Genomic DNA, 11,653 nt, shown 5'->3' with positions numbered 1-11,653 from the left:
CTTTCACGTTTGGTATAGAGCAGAGCCGGGTGAGCTTCCAACTAGGAACTGGAAGCACAAGGTTTCTTTCGAGAAAACTCATTTTCTTCTATGTGCCATGCCGGCTGTAAGTAAAAGCACGGTAACAACAGTGCTTTTCAGGTAGCTTCGGGGCCGCATCAACGGATCTTTCATAATGGGAAAACTAGCCTTGTGCCGTCAGTCTCTAATTTCTAGGTTGACACGCAGCATACACGCAGGAGCAGAGCTTCCTGGTTCTACGCAGTGTTCTGGTACTGAAACGGGTGCTGAAGCAAGGCCCCTAGGAGTGTTGAAAAGCTTACTACCTTGAAACTAAAGCAGAACAACGATGAAGGCCTCATGGAGCTGCTGCACGCCTCTCGTTTTGCAAGGATAATCAGGGCCTTACTTCGATGCTTGGGCTCACGTTGACTTTCACTTTAGGTATAGCGCAGAGCAGGGTGAGCTTCCAACAAGGAACTGGAAACCCAAGGTTTCTTAGGAGAAAACTCATTTTCTTCTCAGAACCATGCTGGCAGTGAGGAAAACCCCGGCAACAACAATGCTTTTCAGGTAGCTTCGAGGCCGCATGAACGGAGCTTTCATAATGGCAAAAGAAGCCTTATGCCATCAGTCTCCAATTTCTAGGTTGACTCGCAGCATACACGCAGGACCAGAGCTTACTGTCTCTACGCAGTGTTCTGGTACCGAAACGGTTGCTTAAGCAAAGTCCCTAGGAATGTTGGAAAGCTACTACCGTGAAACTAAAGCAGAACAGCGATGAAGGCCTCATGGAGCTGCTGCACGCCTCCCGTTTTGCCAGCATAATCAGGGCCTTACTTCGAGGCTAGTGCTCACATTGACTTTCACGTTTGGTATAGAGCAGAGCCGGGTGAGCTTCCAACTAGGAACTGGAAGCACAAGGTTTCTTTCGAGAAAACTCATTTTCTTCTATGTGCCATGCCGGCTGTAAGTAAAAGCACGGTAACAACAGTGCTTTTCAGGTAGCTTCGAGGCCGCATGAATGGAGCTTTCAAAACGGGAAAACAAGCCTTGTGCCATCAGTCTCTAATTTCTAGGTTGACACGCAGCATACACGCAGGAGCAGAGCTTCCTGGTTCTACGCAGTGTTCTGGTACTGAAACGGGTGCTGAAGCAAGGCCCCTAGGAGTGTTGAAAAGCTTACTACCTTGAAACTAAAGCAGAACAACGATGAAGGCCTCATGGAGCTGCTGCACGCCTCTCGTTTTGCAAGGATAATCAGGGCCTTACTTCGAAGCTTGGGCTCACGTTGACTTTCACTTTAGGTATAGCGCAGAGCAGGGTGAGCTTCCAACAAGGAACTGGAAACCCAAGGTTTCTTAGGAGAAAACTCATTTTCTTCTCAGAACCATGCTGGCAGTGAGGAAAACCCCGGCAACAACAATGCTTTTCAGGTAGCTTCGAGGCCGCATGAACGGAGCTTTCATAATGGGAAAAGAAGCCTTATGCCATCAGTCTCCAATTTCTAGGTTGACACGCAGCATACACGCAGGACCAGAGCTTACTGTCTCTACGCAGTGTTCTGGTACCGAAACGGTTGCTTAAGCAAAGTCCCTAGGAATGTTGGAAAGCTACTACCGTGAAACTAAAGCAGAACAGCGATGAAGGCCTCATGGAGCTGCTGCACGCCTCCCGTTTTGCCAGCATAATCAGGGCCTTACTTCGAGGCTAGTGCTCACATTGACTTTCACGTTTGGTATAGAGCAGAGCCGGGTGAGCTTCCAACTAGGAACTGGAAGCACAAGGTTTCTTTCGAGAAAACTCATTTTCTTCTATGTGCCATGCCGGCTGTAAGTAAAAGCACGGTAACAACAGTGCTTTTCAGGTAGCTTCGAGGCCGCATGAATGGAGCTTTCAAAACGGGAAAACAAGCCTTGTGCCATCAGTCTCTAATTTCTAGATTGACACGCAGCATACACGCAGGAGCAGAGCTTCCTGGTTCTACGCAGTGTTCTGGTACTGAAACGGGTGCTGAAGCAAGGCCCCTAGGAGTGTTGAAAAGCTTACTACCTTGAAACTAAAGCAGAACAACGATGAAGGCCTCATGGAGCTGCTGCACGCCTCTCGTTTTGCAAGGATAATCAGGGCCTTACTTCGAAGCTTGGGCTCACGTTGACTTTCACTTTAGGTATAGCGCAGAGCAGGGTGAGCTTCCAACAAGGAACTGGAAACCCAAGGTTTCTTAGGAGAAAACTCATTTTCTTCTCAGAACCATGCTGGCAGTGAGGAAAACCCCGGCAACAACAATGCTTTTCAGGTAGCTTCGAGGCCGCATGAACGGAGCTTTCATAATGGCAAAAGAAGCCTTATGCCATCAGTCTCCAATTTCTAGGTTGACTCGCAGCATACACGCAGGACCAGAGCTTACTGTCTCTACGCAGTGTTCTGGTACCGAAACGGTTGCTTAAGCAAAGTCCCTAGGAATGTTGGAAAGCTACTACCGTGAAACTAAAGCAGAACAGCGATGAAGGCCTCATGGAGCTGCTGCACGCCTCCCGTTTTGCCAGCATAATCAGGGCCTTACTTCGAGGCTAGTGCTCACATTGACTTTCACGTTTGGTATAGAGCAGAGCCGGGTGAGCTTCCAACTAGGAACTGGAAGCACAAGGTTTCTTTCGAGAAAACTCATTTTCTTCTATGTGCCATGCCGGCTGTAAGTAAAAGCACGGTAACAACAGTGCTTTTCAGGTAGCTTCGAGGCCGCATGAATGGAGCTTTCAAAACGGGAAAACAAGCCTTGTGCCATCAGTCTCTAATTTCTAGGTTGACACGCAGCATACACGCAGGAGCAGAGCTTCCTGGTTCTACGCAGTGTTCTGGTACTGAAACGGGTGCTGAAGCAAGGCCCCTAGGAGTGTTGAAAAGCTTACTACCTTGAAACTAAAGCAGAACAACGATGAAGGCCTCATGGAGCTGCTGCACGCCTCTCGTTTTGCAAGGATAATCAGGGCCTTACTTCGAAGCTTGGGCTCACGTTGACTTTCACTTTAGGTATAGCGCAGAGCAGGGTGAGCTTCCAACAAGGAACTGGAACCCCAAGGTTTCTTAGGAGAAAACTCATTTTCTTCTCAGAACCATGCTGGCAGTGAGGAAAACCCCGGCAACAACAATGCTTTTCAGGTAGCTTCGAGGCCGCATGAACGGAGCTTTCATAATGGGAAAAGAAGCCTTATGCCATCAGTCTCCAATTTCTAGGTTGACACGCAGCATACACGCAGGACCAGAGCTTACTGTCTCTACGCAGTGTTCTGGTACCGAAACGGTTGCTTAAGCAAAGTCCCTAGGAGTCTTGGAAAGCTTACTACCGTGAAACTAAAGCAGAACAGCGATGAAGGCCTCATGGAGCTGCTGCACGCCTCCCGTTTTGCCAGGATAATCAGGGCCTTACTTCGAGGCTAGTGCTCACATTGACTTTCACGTTTGGTATAGAGCAGAGCCGGGTGAGCTTCCAACTAGGAACTGGAAGCACAAGGTTTCTTTCGAGAAAACTCATTTTCTTCTATGTGCCATGCCGGCTGTAAGTAAAAGCACGGTAACAACAGTGCTTTTCAGGTAGCTTCGGGGCCGCATCAACGGAGCTTTCATAATGGGAAAACTAGCCTTGTGCCGTCAGCCTCTAATTTCTAGGTTGACACGCAGCATACACGCAGGAGCAGAACTTCCTGGTTCTACGCAGTGTTCTGGTACTGAAACGGGTGCTGAAGCAAGGCCCCTAGGAGTGTTGAAAAGCTTACTACCTTGAAACTAAAGCAGAACAACGATGAAGGCCTCATGGAGCTGCTGCACGCCTCTCGTTTTGCAAGGATAATCAGGGCCTTACTTCGAAGCTTGGGCTCACGTTGACTTTCACTTTAGGTATAGCGCAGAGCAGGGTGAGCTTCCAACAAAGAACTGGCAACCCAAGGTTTCTTAGGAGAAAACTCATTTTCTCCTCAGAACCATGCCGGCAGTGAGGAAAACCCCGGCAACAACAATGCTTTTCAGGTAGCTTCGAGGCCGCATGAACGGAGCTTTCATAATGGGAAAAGAAGCCTTATGCCATCAGTCTCCAATTTCTAGGTTGACTTGCAGCATACACGCAGGACCAGAGCTTACTGTCTCTACGCAGTGTTCTGGTACCGAAACGGTTGCTTAAGCAAAGTCCCTAGGAATGTTGGAAAGCTACTACCGTGAAACTAAAGCAGAACAGCGATGAAGGCCTCATGGAGCTGCTGCACGCCTCCCGTTTTGCCAGCATAATCAGGGCCTTACTTCGAGGCTAGTGCTCACATTGACTTTCACGTTTGGTATAGAGCAGAGCCGGGTGAGCTTCCAACTAGGAACTGGAAGCACAAGGTTTCTTTCGAGAAAACTCATTTTCTTCTATGTGCCATGCCGGCTGTAAGTAAAAGCACGGTAACAACAGTGCTTTTCAGGTAGCTTCGAGGCCGCATGAATGGAGCTTTCAAAACGGGAAAACAAGCCTTGTATCATCAGTCTCTAATTTCTAGGTTGACACGCAGCATACACGCAGGAGCAGAGCTTCCTGGTTCTACGCAGTGTTCTGGTACTGAAACGGGTGCTGAAGCAAGGCCCCTAGGAGTGTTGAAAAGCTTACTACCTTGAAACTAAAGCAGAACAACGATGAAGGCCTCATGGAGCTGCTGCACGCCTCTCGTTTTGCAAGGATAATCAGGGCCTTACTTCGAAGCTTGGGCTCACGTTGACTTTCACTTTAGGTATAGCGCAGAGCAGGGTGAGCTTCCAACAAGGAACTGGAAACCCAAGGTTTCTTAGGAGAAAACTCATTTTCTTCTCAGAACCATGCTGGCAGTGAGGAAAACCCCGGCAACAACAATGCTTTTCAGGTAGCTTCGAGGCCGCATGAACGGAGCTTTCATAATGGGAAAAGAAGCCTTATGCCATCAGTCTCCAATTTCTAGGTTGACACGCAGCATACACGCAGGACCAGAGCTTACTGTCTCTACGCAGTGTTCTGGTACCGAAACGGTTGCTTAAGCAAAGTCCCTAGGAGTCTTGGAAAGCTTACTACCGTGAAACTAAAGCAGAACAGCGATGAAGGCCTCATGGAGGTGCTGCACGCCTCCCGTTTTGCCAGGATAATCAGGGCCTTACTTCGAGGCTAGTGCTCACATTGACTTTCACGTTTGGTATAGAGCAGAGCCGGGTGAGCTTCCAACTAGGAACTGGAAGCACAAGGTTTCTTTCGAGAAAACTCATTTTCTTCTATGTGCCATGCCGGCTGTAAGTAAAAGCACGGTAACAACAGTGCTTTTCAGGTAGCTTCGGGGCCGCATCAACGGAGCTTTCAAATGGGAAAACTAGCCTTGTGCCGTCACCCTCTAATTTCTAGGTTGACACGCAGCATACACGCAGGAGCAGAACTTCCTGGTTCTACGCAGTGTTCTGGTACTGAAACGGGTGCTGAAGCAAGGCCCCTAGGAGTGTTGAAAAGCTTACTACCTTGAAACTAAAGCAGAACAACGATGAAGGCCTCATGGAGCTGCTGCACGCCTCTCGTTTTGCAAGGATAATCAGGGCCTTACTTCGAAGCTTGGGCTCACGTTGACTTTCACTTTAGGTATAGCGCAGAGCAGGGTGAGATTCCAACAAGGAACTGGAAACCCAAGGTTTCTTAGGAGAAAACTCAGTTTCTTCTCAGAACCATGCCGGCAGTGAGGAAAACCCCGGCAACAACAATGCTTTTCAGGTAGCTTCGAGGCCGCATGAACGGAGCTTTCATAATGGCAAAAGAAGCCTTATGCCATCAGTCTCCAATTTCTAGGTTGACACGCAGCATACACGCAGGACCAGAGCTTACTGTCTCTACGCAGTGTTCTGGTACCGAAACGGTTGCTTAAGCAAAGTCCCTAGGAATGTTGGAAAGCTTACTACCGTGAAACTAAAGCAGAACAGCGATGAAGGCCTCATGGAGCTGCTGCACGCCTCCCGTATTGCCAGCATAATCAGGGCCTTACTTCGAGGCTAGTGCTCACATTGACTTTCACGTTTGGTATAGAGCAGAGCCGGGTGAGCTTCCAACTAGGAATTGGAAGCACAAGGTTTCTTTCGAGAAAACTCATTTTCTTCTATGTGCCATGCCGGCTGTAAGTAAAAGCACGGTAACAACAGTGCTTTTCAGGTAGCTTCGAGTCCGCATGAATGGAGCTTTCAAAACGGGAAAACAAGCCTTGTGCCATCAGTCTCTAATTTCTAGGTTGACACGCAGCATACACGCAGGAGCAGAGCTTCCTGGTTCTACGCAGTGTTCTGGTACTGAAACGGGTGCTGAAGCAAGGCCCCTAGGAGTGTTGAAAAGCTTACTACCTTGAAACTAAAGCAGAACAACGATGAAGGCCTCATGGAGCTGCTGCACGCCTCTCGTTTTGCAAGGATAATCAGGGCCTTACTTCGAAGCTTGGGCTCACGTTGACTTTCACTTTAGGTATAGCGCAGAGCAGGGTGAGCTTCCAACAAGGAACTGGAAACCCAAGGTTTCTTAGGAGAAAACTCATTTTCTTCTCAGAACCATGCCGGCAGTGAGGAAAACCCCGGCAACAACAATGCTTTTCAGGTAGCTTCGAGGCCGCATGAACGGAGCTTTCATAATGGGAAAAGAAGCCTTATGCCATCAGTCTCCAATTTCTAGGTTGACACGCAGCATACACGCAGGACCAGAGCTTACTGTCTCTACGCAGTGTTCTGGTACCGAAACGGTTGCTTAAGCAAAGTCCCTAGGAGTCTTGGAAAGCTTACTACCGTGAAACTAAAGCAGAACAGCGATGAAGGCCTCATGGAGCTGCTGCACGCCTCCCGTTTTGCCAGGATAATCAGGGCCTTACTTCGAGGCTAGTGCTCACATTGACTTTCACGTTTGGTATAGAGCAGAGCCGGGTGAGCTTCCAACTAGGAACTGGAAGCACAAGGTTTCTTTCGAGAAAACTCATTTTCTTCTATGTGCCATGCCGGCTGTAAGTAAAAGCACGGTAACAACAGTGCTTTTCAGGTAGCTTCGGGGCCGCATCAACGGAGCTTTCATAATGGGAAAACTAGCCTTGTGCCGTCAGCCTCTAATTTCTAGCTTGACACGCAGCATACACGCAGGAGCAGAGCTTCCTGGTTCTACGCAGTGTTCTGGTACTGAAACGGGTGCTGAAGCAAGGCCCTTAGGAGTGTTGAAAAGCTCACTACCTTGAAACTAAAGCAGAACAACGATGAAGGCCTCATGGAGCTGCTGCACGCCTCTCGTTTTGCAAGGATAATCAGGGCCTTACTTCGAAGCTTGGGCTCACGTTGACTTTCACTTTAGGTATAGCGCAGAGCAGGGTGAGCTTCCAACAAGGAACTGGAAACCCAAGGTTTCTTAGGAGAAAACTCATTTTCTTCTCAGAACCATGCCGGCAGTGAGGAAAACCCCGGCAACAACAATGCTTTTCAGGTAGCTTCGAGGCCGCATGAACGGAGCTTTCATAATGGGAAAAGAAGCCTTATGCCATCAGTCTCCAATTTCTAGGTTGACACGCAGCATACACGCAGGACCAGAGCTTACTGTCTCTACGCAGTGTTCTGGTACCGAAACGGTTGCTTAAGCAAAGTCCCTAGGAGTCTTGGAAAGCTTACTACCGTGAAACTAAAGCAGAACAGCGATGAAGGCCTCATGGAGCTGCTGCACGCCTCCCGTTTTGCCAGGATAATCAGGGCCTTACTTCGAGGCTAGTGCTCACATTGACTTTCACGTTTGGTATAGAGCAGAGCCGGGTGAGCTTCCAACTAGGAACTGGAAGCACAAGGTTTCTTTCGAGAAAACTCATTTTCTTCTATGTGCCATGCCGGCTGTAAGTAAAAGCACGGTAACAACAGTGCTTTTCAGGTAGCTTCGGGGCCGCATCAACGGAGCTTTCATAATGGGAAAACTAGCCTTGTGCCGTCAGCCTCTAATTTCTAGCTTGACACGCAGCATACACGCAGGAGCAGAGCTTCCTGGTTCTACGCAGTGTTCTGGTACTGAAACGGGTGCTGAAGCAAGGCCCTTAGGAGTGTTGAAAAGCTCACTACCTTGAAACTAAAGCAGAACAACGATGAAGGCCTCATGGAGCTGCTGCACGCCTCTCGTTTTGCAAGGATAATCAGGGCCTTACTTCGAAGCTTGGGCTCACGTTGACTTTCACTTTAGGTATAGCGCAGAACAGGGTGAGCTTCCAACAAAGAACTGGAAACCCAAGGTTTCTTAGGAGAAAACTCATTTTCTCCTCAGAACCATGCCGGCAGTGAGGAAAACCCCGGCAACAACAATGCTTTTCAGGTAGCTTCGAGGCCGCATGAACGGAGCTTTCATAATGGGAAAAGAAGCCTTATGCCATCAGTCTCCAATTTCTAGGTTGACTCGCAGCATACACGCAGGACCAGAGCTTACTGTCTCTACGCAGTGTTCTGGTACCGAAACGGTTGCTTAAGCAAAGTCCCTAGGAATGTTGGAAAGCTACTACCGTGAAACTAAAGCAGAACAGCGATGAAGGCCTCATGGAGCTGCTGCACGCCTCCCGTTTTGCCAGCATAATCAGGGCCTTACTTCGAGGCTAGTGCTCACATTGACTTTCACGTTTGGTATAGAGCAGAGCCGGGTGAGCTTCCAACTAGGAACTGGAAGCACAAGGTTTCTTTCGAGAAAACTCATTTTCTTCTATGAACCATGCCGGCTGTAAGTAAAAGCACGGTAACTACAGTGCTTTTCAGGTAGCTTCGGGGCCGCATGAATGGAGCTTTCAAAACGGGAAAACAAGCCTTGTGCCATCAGTCTCTAATTTCTAGGTTGACACGCAGCATACACGCAGGAGCAGAGCTTCCTGGTTCTACGCAGTGTTCTGGTACTGAAACGGGTGCTGAAGCAAGGCCCCTAGGAGTGTTGAAAAGCTTACTACCTTGAAACTAAAGCAGAACAACGATGAAGGCCTCATGGAGCTGCTGCACGCCTCTCGTTTTGCAAGGATAATCAGGGCCTTACTTCGAAGCTTGGGCTCACGTTGACTTTCACTTTAGGTATAGCGCAGAGCAGGGTGAGCTTCCAACAAAGAACTGGCAACCCAAGGTTTCTTAGGAGAAAACTCATTTTCTCCTCAGAACCATGCCGGCAGTGAGGAAAACCCCGGCAACAACAATGCTTTTCAGGTAGCTTCGAGGCCGCATGAACGGAGCTTTCATAATGGGAAAAGAAGCCTTATGCCATCAGTCTCCAATTTCTAGGTTGACACGCAGCATACACGCAGGACCAGAGCTTACTGTCTCTACGCAGTGTTCTGGTACCGAAACGGTTGCTTAAGCAAAGTCCCTAGGAGTCTTGGAAAGCTTACTACCGTGAAACTAAAGCAGAACAGCGATGAAGGCCTCATGGAGCTGCTGCACGCCTCCCGTTTTGCCAGGATAATCAGGGCCTTACTTCGAGGCTAGTGCTCACATTGACTTTCACGTTTGGTATAGAGCAGAGCCGGGTGAGCTTCCAACTAGGAACTGGAAGCACAAGGTTTCTTTCGAGAAAACTCATTTTCTTCTATGTGCCATGCCGGCTGTAAGTAAAAGCACGGTAACAACAGTGCTTTTCAGGTAGCTTCGGGGCCGCATCAACGGAGCTTTCATAATGGGAAAACTAGCCTTGTGCCGTCAGTCTCTAATTTCTAGGTTGACACGCAGCATACACGCAGGAGCAGAGCTTCCTGGTTCTACGCAGTGTTCTGGTACTGAAACGGGTGCTGAAGCAAGGCCCCTAGGAGTGTTGAAAAGCTTACTACCTTGAAACTAAAGCAGAACAACGATGAAGGCCTCATGGAGCTGCTGCACGCCTCTCGTTTTGCAAGGATAATCAGGGCCTTACTTCGAAGCTTGGGCTCACGTTGACTTTCACTTTAGGTATAGCGCAGAGCAGGGTGAGCTTCCAACAAAGAACTGGCAACCCAAGGTTTCTTAGGAGAAAACTCATTTTCTCCTCAGAACCATGCCGGCAGTGAGGAAAACCCCGGCAACAACAATGCTTTTCAGGTAGCTTCGAGGCCGCATGAACGGAGCTTTCATAATGGGAAAAGAAGCCTTATGCCATCAGTCTCCAATTTCTAGGTTGACTTGCAGCATACACGCAGGACCAGAGCTTACTGTCTCTACGCAGTGTTCTGGTACCGAAACGGTTGCTTAAGCAAAGTCCCTAGGAATGTTGGAAAGCTACTACCGTGAAACTAAAGCAGAACAGCGATGAAGGCCTCATGGAGCTGCTGCACGCCTCCCGTTTTGCCAGCATAATCAGGGCCTTACTTCGAGGCTAGTGCTCACATTGACTTTCACGTTTGGTATAGAGCAGAGCCGGGTGAGCTTCCAACTAGGAACTGGAAGCACAAGGTTTCTTTCGAGAAAACTCATTTTCTTCTATGTGCCATGCCGGCTGTAAGTAAAAGCACGGTAACAACAGTGCTTTTCAGGTAGCTTCGAGGCCGCATGAATGGAGCTTTCAAAACGGGAAAACAAGCCTTGTGCCATCAGTCTCTAATTTCTAGGTTGACACGCAGCATACACGCAGGAGCAGAGCTTCCTGGTTCTACGCAGTGTTCTGGTACTGAAACGGGTGCTGAAGCAAGGCCCCTAGGAGTGTTGAAAAGCTTACTACCTTGAAACTAAAGCAGAACAACGATGAAGGCCTCATGGAGCTGCTGCACGCCTCTCGTTTTGCAAGGATAATCAGGGCCTTACTTCGAAGCTTGGGCTCACGTTGACTTTCACTTTAGGTATAGCGCAGAGCAGGGTGAGCTTCCAACAAGGAACTGGAAACCCAAGGTTTCTTAGGAGAAAACTCATTTTCTTCTCAGAACCATGCTGGCAGTGAGGAAAACCCCGGCAACAACAATGCTTTTCAGGTAGCTTCGAGGCCGCATGAACGGAGCTTTCATAATGGGAAAAGAAGCCTTATGCCATCAGTCTCCAATTTCTAGGTTGACACGCAGCATACACGCAGGACCAGAGCTTACTGTCTCTACGCAGTGTTCTGGTACCGAAACGGTTGCTTAAGCAAAGTCCCTAGGAGTCTTGGAAAGCTTACTACCGTGAAACTAAAGCAGAACAGCGATGAAGGCCTCATGGAGCTGCTGCACGCCTCCCGTTTTGCCAGGATAATCAGGGCCTTACTTCGAGGCTAGTGCTCACATTGACTTTCACGTTTGGTATAGAGCAGAGCCGGGTGAGCTTCCAACTAGGAACTGGAAGCACAAGGTTTCTTTCGAGAAAACTCATTTTCTTCTATGTGCCATGCCGGCTGTAAGTAAAAGCACGGTAACAACAGTGCTTTTCAGGTAGCTTCGGGGCCGCATCAACGGAGCTTTCATAATGGGAAAACTAGCCTTGTGCCGTCAGCCTCTAATTTCTAGGTTGACACGCAGCATACACGCAGGAGCAGAGCTTCCTGGTTCTACGCAGTGTTCTGGTACTGAAACGGGTGCTGAAGCAAGGCCCCTAGGAGTGTTGAAAAGCTTACTACCTTGAAACTAAAGCAGAACAACGATGAAGGCCTCATGGAGCTGCTGCACGCCTCTCGTTTTGCAAGGATAATCAGGGCCTTACTTCGAAGCTTGGGCTCACG

The sequence above is a fragment of the Eubalaena glacialis genome, chromosome 10, assembly GCF_028564815.1.
Source record: "Eubalaena glacialis isolate mEubGla1 chromosome 10, mEubGla1.1.hap2.+ XY, whole genome shotgun sequence".
In the NCBI taxonomy this organism is placed as follows: Eukaryota; Metazoa; Chordata; class Mammalia; order Artiodactyla; family Balaenidae; genus Eubalaena; species Eubalaena glacialis.
Note: the sequence above shows the minus strand (reverse complement) of the source record.